The following is an 11,834-nucleotide window of genomic DNA, read 5'->3' on the forward strand; positions in this document are numbered from 1 at the left end:
TATACGACACTGGTGACAGCATGTGCGTCACATGACAGGAATATGTTGTCGACCCACCTAACTAGTACACTTGACGAATGGGTGAAAAGATTCTTCTACCTTGCCCGATTTAGGTTTTCTTGTGGATGTAATAATCACTCCAAAAAAAGTGATGAAAACATAAGAGTTTTTCACGTAAACTGAAAATAAAAAGTTAAAATTTTCGGTCGAGGGAAGATTTGAACTTTTTTTCATTTTTTGTTTTTTTCTTATTTTTATCGTTTTTTTTTCTTTATTCCTTTTTTTTCTTTTTTCTATTTTTTTTAATAATTCTTGCAGTGGAACCGCATCCTATTACTCAGTTACTCTCTCTCTAACTTTCTTCGTTTTTTTCCCTTTTTTTCCCATATGATCATATGTATACTAGTTTATATGTAGGCATATTACAAGGATTGACCGATACATGGAGACTGATTTTGTTTCATCAACTGACGCTAACTATTTAGTTAGACTTATTTTTGCTAGACCAACATGTAAGACCCACGAATGAGTTTCAGGTACACGAATTATCAACACTCAATTGCGATACTAATTGGACAATTGGCAGAATTGAGAGGAGTTCGCACACATTTTAAAGTTGTTTTGCATACGCATGATGCAATGCAGCTGATAAGAAATTGGCAAAGTATTCATAGTGTTTTTCATTGTTTTTGATCTTAGCATATTCTTCCCAAAAGTAAGTCAAAAAGGTGAATGCATCGTGGATTTGCCGGTCGATAAGGGCGTAAAGAGTGTGGCCCAACAACCATACAGCAGTATTGTGTTTTGCACGCGGGATATATTTAAAATCGGGTACAATGACACTATCAACTGAGACGTGCGCCGGAGTAGTTCGCGTGATGAGAGCCACCATTACCTGGCAAGTCCTCCACACATCAGAAACAGCTTGACATTGCAGGCGGTGTTCTCTGGTGTCAAGCACGCCACACCTGCTACAGTTGGGGGAGGCGAGAAGCTGAATATCGGCTAAACGCTGATTGGTGGGCAGTGTGTTGTTGACTAGTTTGTGCCATAAGGCAGACACACCGGACGGCAGAATATTGTTATTGATATTTGACCACACTTGCTTCCAGTTTACGGTAGGTAAGCGGACTTCCAATTTATTAAGGGGAGGTTGTCCCATCAATTCAATATAGAGTTGCCGTGCTGTCCTGTGTGGATTCGTGGCCGTGCAGATGACGTAGCTTCTATTTAGGGTATACTCTCGTACAAAGGACATGCGGTAAGGGATGTTGGCCACCGATACTGGGGCGCTTTCAGATTCTGGCCGATAGATTTCTAGCAGGGATGCTGTCGATCCATCGGGAAAGCCGGCCTGCATTTCAGCGGTGCGGTTGACAAGCAACGCTGCACATTTGCGACTGAAGTCTACTAGCCCGAGTCCTCCATGTGACGAGTCCAAGACACAAACTGTTGCTCGCACTTTAAAAATTTCGTGACGCCAGAGTAGCCAGTATACTGCTTGAGGTATAGCGCGTCCTATTTGTTTTGGCACGCTAAGCAACTGCGCCATATACCACGCCTTAGAAAGTATAAAGGAATTGATTAGTTTGACTTTCTGGTGCAAGTTAAGGTGCCGGGTTGCGTGGCTTTTGCAGAGGCCCTTAATGGAGTTGAGAATTCTTCTCCAATTGAAGACCTCTCGTTCTGCAGCTGTTCACATTAACCACGGGACCACGGCGCTCCTCGTTTTATACCGACCTTAATATTGCCTATATTACACATGGACGACCCAGTTTGTATATTTTGCTTATTTTTTCATAGTTACACACAACTTCTTCCTGTTTTCTCGATCGATCTGTGTTCAGTTTTTCAAGGCCTATCCACTGTGCCAACTTATAACTAAATCTTAGGGGGGTGCGATGGGGATGTTCCCTTGTCAGAACCATTTGAACCTTTCCTCTTCACTCACAAATGGAGCGAGGGATAAACGAATGTCCTCCGTACGAGCCCTGATTTCTGTATCTTGTCTTCACGGTCCTTACGCGATATATACGTTAGTGGCAGTAGAATCGGTTTGCAGTCAGCTTTGAATTCCGGTTCTCTCTGTTGGTTGCACAAGACAACACAGACCTTATTATCCTTCCTTAACGATCTATCGTCTGGGTGCTAACCGTAAGGAATAATGAAAAGACGCACTTCAAGACATGCCAAACTGCCAGAGAACGGATTATTGTGCGTGACAGTATACACTCATTGCATTTTAAGGAATGCGATTGTAACTGTGCTTCAAGCAAGATGTCACAGTGTTTCAAGAATCACTAACCTTTCGGAAACGGAGAGCTTCATGTTGAAATTCTGCCATACAGGTTAAACTTTTCCGTGATTTCGAAAAGAAAGAACTCCATGCGAAAGCCATGGTGGATTTAATAAAGTCCTGGTGAATTCCTCATTATGTCCTTTTCCGCATCGATCTCTATATGGAGATGCTTTTAGCACTAACCTTCATTTCTCCTTTGCATATTTTATGCTGCGTCGACTCATTTAACGACGGTCATCACTGAACTACAAGGCTAAGGATTTTTGTTATAAAATAAAAGGTCTGTGTGAGACACTGAACGCTGACTCCACGTGTATAAGGAAGAATGAATGTTGAATTTCTTAATAAGTTCAAATGTTCAAATGTGTGTGAAATCTTATGGGACTTAGCTGCTAAGGTCATCAGTCCCTAAGCTTACGCACTACTTAATCTAAATTATCCTAAGAACAAACACACACACCCATGCCCGAGGGAGAACTCGAACATCCACCAGGACCGGTCTTAATAAGTCCTTTCGATGAAATTTTAAAATTTATTCGGTTTTGGATGTTTTTTATTGCACTTTGTCCATCGTTCATGAATGGAATTCTGTTTATTTATCAATTTTCATGTTAAGTATTCTTTTGAGGCAAATGTTTGCTGAAAATTTTACTTTTCTGAATTACATATTTCCAGTACAGATTGCTGTTACCAAGGGTTTCAGGCACTTATACAACGAATCGAGACAGTTGTAAGTACCGACATTAAAGTAACTGTACGTACTCGATCATTCTTCCAAAATAAATAGTTTTCAAATCACGAAACTGAAACAACAAGGTAAAAAATATCATCACTGGCATTAACAAAGTAAAAAAAAATCGTTTCACAAGGAATTCTGAAACGTAGGCTAGCAGATGAGTTTACAGCTAATTTCTGAAGTGACATTAGTATGGCAATAAGAACGTACTTGGATACAAACGAGGGAAAAAAAAGACTTCATTCAGTTATAGAAATCAGACACGACATGTAACTGAACAATTCCTTAGCGCTTTTTGCGATTGTCATGGATTTCTGGTTTTCTACAAAAGATTTTATAGCGTGTGGCAGACGTTTAGAAGAAATATTAACAACAGTTACATTAGCGTAGCTGCGGTAGATCTCTCACTTTACGACCTGGTGGTCTCACAAAAGCCACAATGAAAGGCGAAGAGTAAAAGATGTGGTGTCGTGAAGTACGAGGGATTCCAAGTGTTGCCCATGTGATGCAGGTTTGGTTTTCGGATTTTTCCGTAGAAGCCTGATTTGGAACATTAAAGTAAATTTTTCCGTTTATTGTGAATTGACAAACGACAGCAATGTTGGGACACAATAATTAAACCGTTGTGATAATGCTGTACAGAGTCTTCGGGTACAATTTCATGTAAAACTACATTATTGGATAAAGGTTCTTGTCTACATTGAATCCGGAACTGACTTCGACAATGCGAGGAATATAATCTTTATGTATACGATGCTGCTTATTTGATTCCGACAGCCACATCGTAGGTTTCAGATCCAGCATGATTCATTGCTTTGCATTCCCAATTTCTCAGTCTGCTACAGATGGAGAAGAAAATTAAACTGCAGCGCATTATTTCGTGGCGCGCCTGTAATCGAAGAATTAGTTCCACAAGTCACCGCAGAGGCTCCTACGCCAGCGATAGTACCGCCACGGCGACTTTTGCTAGCCGTCAGTCGTAACAACTGACACTGCTGCGTGAGTGATACTTCGTTGCTAGTTTCGAAGATAGGTGAGTGGTCTTTCACAAGAAAAACCGTCCTCAGCGTCAAGGGCAGCACACCTGCAGTTTGTGGATGAGCCACGTAAGTTATTGTCATCTTCATTAGCCTAAACTTAATTGTAGCAGTGTTTGAATGCTCCTGTTTGACTGCAACCCGCCTAGCCATCAACTGTAACCTCTTGATATGTGGTGTCTTTGAGAAAGGCTTTATGTGCATTCTTCTATAGCGAAAATTAGTGCTTTGTACGGTAATGAGTGTGATGAGAAACGTCAACAATGAAATGTTGCAGGTAAAGTTGCTTGAATCTATGAAGACTATCTCAAGGCATATTTTATCGTTTTTGTGAACATATCAACAATCTTGTGCTCTTACGAAACTAAGTTTCGAATCACTCTGTTATTGTTGTTGTTCTGTACTCTCAGAGATGCGCTGCGAAATATTTTGAATAGTACGCCCAGTATAGCTTTTCTTTCCGCATAGGAAATACATATTGCATCAGTAAGTAGCTAACATTTTATTCGAACTCTACGAAACTGACATTGTATTAATGTAACGTTTGTGATGTTGAGTTCCTCAGTGATGTCAGGACGGTAAACAAAACTGTTCGTAAACTGAAACTCAGCAGAGGAAAATGTGAGAAACTAAGTGACAGACATTATTTACTCAAGCGCACAAAGCGTCCTGGTTTTTAATAGTACCGTAGCAATGTTTATGTCAGTGGCTGCTCGGACGGATCTCAGCTCTGACACCTTGGTCAGGCTGACATACATTATTTTGCAATAACTATTTTTATTGTCTGTGATAACTCCATCCGGAGTATAATATCGGAGTGTATGCTACTTTTAATGAACAATTGATTTGTCTACTGTTGTGACTATTCTTTGAATTAGTTAATAATTTTCAGTTTCCCATTTTCTTTCATAATGCTTCATCTTATAATTTGGAAGTAGTGTAATGCAAACGTGAACTGTCGAGTGTGCGCTCTCTCTCTCTCTCTCTCTCTCTCTCTCTCTCTCTCTCCCTGTGTGTGTGTGTGTGTGTGTGTGTGTGTGTGTGTGAAATGAACATATTAATCTGTGTATGTTAGCTTTTATAAGAATGTTTATTTTGAAGTGTACCATGCACTTACTGTGAGCTGTGTGTTTGTAATGATACAAAGTTCTAACTTATCAGTCTACCAATGGTTTCTTTGGTTAGCCTCTATGTGTAAGGCTGGATCTCTGCAATGATGAGTATTGGATAGGTAATTAATTAATGTTGTATGTAAATTTGGTTGTTACATAAATAGTAATGTTTGTATTTTGTACCTGTGATGTTTGCTGTTGTTTATGCAATACAAAATTGACAGAAGATCTCAACTTTTGGCTAAAAAATGTCCATTATTTTTAAGGATATGTGCACATAAGATAGCGAGCCATGTTGGAATGATATTCATTAGGGTGATTTTCAGTTGTGGACTGGGGGAATTAGACATTGGAGCATAACCCATCATGGCAGTTGAGTATAGTACAAATTACTAAATAATTGGAAGCTAGTAATGTGTGGGCGTTAGTACAAACTTTCAACATAGTTGTGTAGTGAATGTCAATCACTGCTGCAAGTACCAGTATAAATGCATATGCTGTGTTGCTTTTATACATGGTTACATAGGAAAGATGGGATAATAAGGTAGTATAGATTTCTAATAATATAGAATACATTTGATGCACCTGACTGGTAATGACATTAATGGAATCACCAGGTGTGGTAGTAGGTTGCCCAAGTATGTTGTGCTTCTGAAATTACCTTTTGGTGCTCTATATTGGATATTTGCTTACCGACACTTTTTTAACAAATTCCTGGGGGTTAGTGAACAGCAGCCCATATTACTTGTTATCTACTCTCCTGCTGTTTATGGTCTTCCATCTACTTCTTTGTCACTACTACTACTTTCTTTTTACTATTTCTCCAACTTTCAAATTCAATTATATGCCACTCATTCATGTGTCTTAATTTGTTTTTGTGCAACAGATTTCAAAAATATAAGCTAATAACCTATCCACTATAATGCATTCCCCCTATTATTCTACAGTACTGAAAACTTTGGCATGTGGTGGTATGTGCTCAGCTGAACCTACAAATGCCAGATATTGGCTTTGTCTCATAATTTGATTATTGTGCTATGGGGTGTCATATGTGTACAAATAAAAAGAGAATAACACACTGTAAATATTTGTTTTGTGTCTGTGTTAGTTTTTGGCAAGTTAACAGCAATACTGATCTATACCATAGCCTGAGGTCTAGATTAGGTTGAAAAGCAAATGGTCAGTTGTCAGTAGTTGAAGTGGTATCAAACACTTCAGCTAATCTGTGCTGTGTGTGTACTTCAGATGTGTGTCTCTGTATTATTGAGTTTCTTCATAGTCCTGCTTTTTCTTCTATTCTTCTGATTTATTTCCTTTATGCAAAGGTTTAGCCTCTTGCTGTAAGTGCAGTGACCCTCTAATAAAAACTTACTCTATTCAGTTTCTCAGATAAAATTTGTTGTTCATTAGTTCATGTAGGATAACTTTGTGGACTTCTCAAGTATGAGTTAGCAACTTGCAGAATGGCTTGAACAAAAATTGTCTTGTTTTAATTCTCGTAGCTCTGAAAAGATGATTGAAGTAGATATGTGTTGTAGGTGTTGAAAAGCAGCTGAAATCGTTAAAACTGAACAACGCCCCAAGGCTCGATGGAATACCTGTCAGTGTCTGTATACCATTTTTTCCACTGATTTAGCCCTTTTGTTAACTTTAATCGCCTACGGATTTCTTGAACAAAAAACCCTGCCTAATAGTTGGGGGAAAAAAGCACAGGTCACACCTATGTACAAGAACAACAACAGAAGTGATCCTCAAAGCTACCATCCAGTATCTTTGAAATCCATTTGTTGTAGGATCTTAGAGCTGAGCTCAAGCATAGTGAGGTATCTGTAACACAATTACCTTCTCCATACCCAGAATGGATTGCAAAAATGTCGATCATATAAAACCTGACATGCATTTTTCTCATATGATATCCACGAAGCCATGGATCAAGACAGTCGGATAGATCCAATATTTCTTGATTTCTGGGGAAAAAGAAACCATGACTCAGTACAACATCTACGGTTCTTTTAAAAAATATGATTGTATGGGGTATCTAGTGAAATTTGTGACTGGATTAAAATATTTTGGTAGAGAGGATGCAGCAAATTATCTTGAATAGAGAATCTTGGATAGCTGTTGATGTAACTTCGGGTGTACCCAGGGAAGTGTGTTTGATCCATTGCTGAACCTCAGAACTTTTCACAGATGACACATTTATCTACAATGAAGTACATTCTGAAAATTGCACAGATATTCGGTCAGATTTGGTAGTCTTTCAAAGTGGTGCACAAATTGACAGTTTGCTTTAAATATTCAAAAGTGTAAAATTGTGCAATTCATCAATTCATAAAGAAAAAAAAAATCCTGTCACTACAGTATCGTCATGTCAGTTGGAATTGGCAAATGCGTACAAGTACCCGGGTTAACACTTTGTAGGACATGAAATGGAATGTTGATGTAGTCCATCGTGGGTGGAGCAGATAGCACAGGTTTAGTTGTAGAATACTAGGGAAATGCAATCAGTCTACAGAGGAGACTGCTTAAGATTCATTTGTGTGACAAATCCAGGCATGTAGTTAGTGTGGGGGACTGACAGGGGTATGGAATGTATATAGAGAAGAGCAGCATGGAAGGTCACAGGTTTGACTTGTTGGAGAATGTTGCAGAGATGTTCAAGTACTAAAATGGCACACAGTTGTACATAGATGTAAACTGTCCCGAAAAAGCCTACTTAACAAAGTTTCAAGAACCGACCTTAACTGATGGTTCTACAAATATACTACTACCCTCCTACAAGTCACTTCATATGGATCATGAGGACAAGATTATGTTACTTAACAGCACACACAGAGGCATTTAAACAGTGATTTTTCCAGTATTCCGTACGTGAATGGAACAGGGCAGGGGAACCTTATTAGTTCTAAGGGACGTAAGGTACCCTCTGCCATGCAATTCAGTGGTCTGTAGAGTATAGATGTAGATGTAGAATGCTTTATAATGCAGAATGGTATGAAGTAAAATGCTTTGCTATGGAGGGTTCTATTATAGGAGATTTGCTGTTGTCATTCTCCAATTTGTAGGACCTTATTGATTATGAACAATCACTGGAAGGAACCACATATATTAAAAATAGGCAGTTGTGCATGCAAAGTGATTTAAAATGGAACGACGACATAAAACTACTTACGGGTAAAGAAAATGTCAGACAAAGATTTGTTGAAAGGATCTTCAGGAAGTGTAGACCCATGACAAAAGGGGTAGGGCTAGGTTACAAAACCTTTCAACCAATTGCTTGCCGGTTTGGAGTCCACACCATATAGCACTGAAAGAGGAAACAGGGAAGATCCAAAGAAGTGCTGCAAGTTCTGTCCCAGTTTCATGTTGTAAGTGTGGAGTCAGGGAGGTGCTCTGCCAACTCTAGTGGCAGATGCTACAAGGGAGGTGTATCATGGTGTGGTTTACTGTTAAAATTCTTAGAACATATGTTTATAGAAGAGTCGGCATATATTGCTCCCTTCAGTGTATATCTCTCAAAAAGAGAGTGAATGTAAAATTAGAGATATTAGAGGTCACACAAAGGGTTTGCCAACATTTATTCTTCACTTGGACGGTTTGGGCCTGGAACAGAAAAAGGGACGGTAACAGTAGTCCACAAAGTACACTCCACCATACTCCATAATACAGCTTGTGGTGTATCTACGTAGGTGATAGCATACTCTACAAATTATTAGAAATTGCGTGAGTTTAAGATAGTGTCTGAACAGTTTGCAGGCTTTGCAGTAAATGATCCTGTGCACAAGCAGGCTCAGTGCATTTGCCAAATTATACGCTATTGAATTTTTTTTGTAAACCTGCATTTGTGATGCAGCAGTACGCACCACTTATAAAGTTTATATATGACAACTTTTCGGTGTGTATCATTCATTAGTCAAGTCTACATTAAAATAGTGGAAATCGAACAATGGAAAATCCAGGATGGAATGTAACAATATTAGAGAAGGAAAGTTGCTGGAGATGCTGAATCACGGATAGGCTCAACAAACATATTCTCACAATTATAGCTTTTGGCCATTTTTTAAGGCCTTTGTCAACAACATCAATTACCCCCCCCCCCCCCCCCCCCCACCACACACACACATACACACACACACACTTGGGTGCTAGCTTCTATCTTCTGCATCCCTCATCACTGTTTAAAATCTCAAGAAAATGTATGCATTCATGATACGTGGCATCACAGAGGAAATGCTCCTCCCTGTTAGGAAACTGTATCTGTAATGAACATGTATGCCATATTGAAACGGTGCTGTAGTTTGACTACAACAAAATGTTGTGGCTGTGAGCTGTTAAGCACATTTAGTATATGTTATGGCTTGACTGAATGTTTTACCTTTTCACTGTTTCCCATAAGTACCATTTAGTCGTCACAGGGATTCAACCACAATGATGGAGGACTAGCACTGTGGGGCGAAAGGTGTAATTGATATAATTCAGCCCAAAATAACATTGTGTTGAAGTTAAATTTACAGTGTTTTCCTTTCTCTCTGTATATGAAGTCTAGCAGTGAGACAGAAGATCCTCTGCGGACCTTCGAGAGTATGAGAGAAAAGTGACAAGTTGAAATTTGTCAGTCCATGAGACATGCACCTGTTGTGTAATTGGTAGTGCACTACCTCGGAAAGTTTTGAGTTCTGCTGAAATCCTAGTATGGCAAAAACAAAATATAAATAAGTAAAATAAAAGTCATAAATTATTCAGAGTTCAAGTAAATGAGACAGACAGGGATGGAAGACATATCTCTACCATTCTTGAGAATGTAAGCCTTAGGTGTGACAAGTTTCTCTATTCCAGCAATGTTATGGTGCTGATTGCTACAAATTATGCACCACTACTTGAAAAACAGTGCTTTCCCTGTACCTCAGTCAAAACAACAAAGTGATTGACAGCCAAGTGTGGTAGTGGTCGATGTTGTTGGTTTATATTTGTGTGCTGTATTAGCAGCCGATTGTCTTGTTCTGGTTACTTTCATGCACAGTGTGTTTACGTGCAGTGTTGAATTTGCTTTGAAGAGTAGTAATGGTCTTAAAACTTCTCTGCACACTATTGCAACTAGTATAGGACATCCATACTGCAAAATAGAGGTGTGAGCTTATAATGCCGAGAAATGGAGAAATTGTAAGGGAAATGTTGAAAGGAAACTATATTATTTCAAGGCAAGGGGAAGACAAAGATGATAAATAACTTGAGAAAAAGCATTGCAAAGTTGGGAATAGACAACAGGGGGAAAGGCAACTGGAGCTTTGTTGATGATACAAAAGACTGACTGACAGTGACATCCATTAATTAAATTGGTGTTCATGCAATGGTATGAATAACATTTGTGTTCCGTAACCATCTTGATTCCGTAACCATCCGACTAGAAGTAAAATTTTGAGACACTGTTAGTAGAACATAACCCTCTGGAGGAATAGTCAGAAAATTTAAAATTTCAAAATTTACCTTTTATATCAAGCAAAACTTATTATTTCAAAATTATTTTACCATTAGCATAGGTTCATTTCAAATTGCCATGAGGTGTGATACACTAAGTTACGGTGCTGCATTTCATCAGTGGGATGTTGGAAGTGTTTAGGGGTTGCATACTGCTTTCATAATAGCTCAGTGACAGTCGGTGCTGCTCAGCATTGATGGTGCAGTGGCCAAATCTGCACATTGCATATGTGCTGGGGACAAAATTGGGAAATTGGTAGCCCAAAGTTGCAATAATTGCTGTGCTGAAGATTAGCACCCACTTTCATGGGCCATCTGAACATTATCTAAATGTACTTCGTGATGGTGGCTATAACTTCATTGTGGCAATGATTATTGGAATATTCGCTTTTAGCACCTGCCAGTAAATTTATGGACTATAGTTAAGCGTGCATGAGATACTTACCGTCTCTAACTAGACCTTCAGGATGATGGCTGGTATCAGTGGACAGTGTGTGACCTCCAGTAATCTGTGGCAATAGTTGGTTAAAATTGACACTACATTCTATAGATGTAGAGCTATCACCACCTCAATGAGAAAACACACACACACACATATATATATATATAGAAAATGGAAGGAAACATTCCACGTGGGAAAAATTATATATAAAAACAAAGATGAGGTGACTTACCGAACAAAAGCGCTGGCAGGTCGATAGACACACAAACATACACACAAAATTCAAGCTTTCGCAACAAACTGTTGCCTCATCAGGAAAGAGGGAAGGAGAGGGGAAGACGAAAGGAAGTGGGTTTTAAGGGAGAGGGTAAGGAGTCATTCCAATCCCGGGAGCGGAAAGACTTACCTTAGGGGGAAAAAAGGAGGAAAAAAGGACAGGTATACACTCGCACACACGCACATATCCATCCAACATACAGACACAAGCAGACATATTTAAAGACCAAATATGTCTGCTTGTGTCTGTATGTGTGGATGGATATGTGCGTGTGTGCGAGTGTATACCTGTCCTTTTTTCCCCCTAAGGTAAGTCTTTCCGCTCCCGGGATTGGAATGACTCCTTACCCTCTCCCTTAAAACCCACTTCCTTTCGTCTTCCCCTCTCCTTCCCTCTTTCCTGATGAGGCAACAGTAAGTTGCGAAAGCTTGAATTTTGTGTGTATGTTTGTGTTTG

The 11,834-nt window shown here is 39.2% G+C and overlaps 1 protein-coding gene across 3 annotated transcripts in view; it reads left to right on the top strand.

Annotated features, from left to right (window-relative positions):
• Positions 1-4,006: 4,006 nt before the first annotated feature.
• LOC124596530 overlaps positions 4,007-11,834 on the top strand; it is a 108,449-nt gene continuing 100,621 nt past the window's right edge. Inside the window, exon 1 of one of the 3 annotated variants that reach the window (XM_047135700.1) lies at positions 4,007-4,141. The gene's annotated coding sequence lies outside the window, so the exon portion shown is untranslated. Of the gene's footprint in view, positions 4,142-4,264; positions 4,350-4,507; positions 4,559-11,834 lie in introns of those variants that run through there. The other 2 variants (XM_047135701.1, XM_047135702.1) reach the window with 2 other exon arrangements.

The sequence above is a fragment of the Schistocerca americana genome, chromosome 2 (genome assembly GCF_021461395.2).
Source record: "Schistocerca americana isolate TAMUIC-IGC-003095 chromosome 2, iqSchAmer2.1, whole genome shotgun sequence".
In the NCBI taxonomy this organism is placed as follows: Eukaryota; Metazoa; Arthropoda; class Insecta; order Orthoptera; family Acrididae; genus Schistocerca; species Schistocerca americana.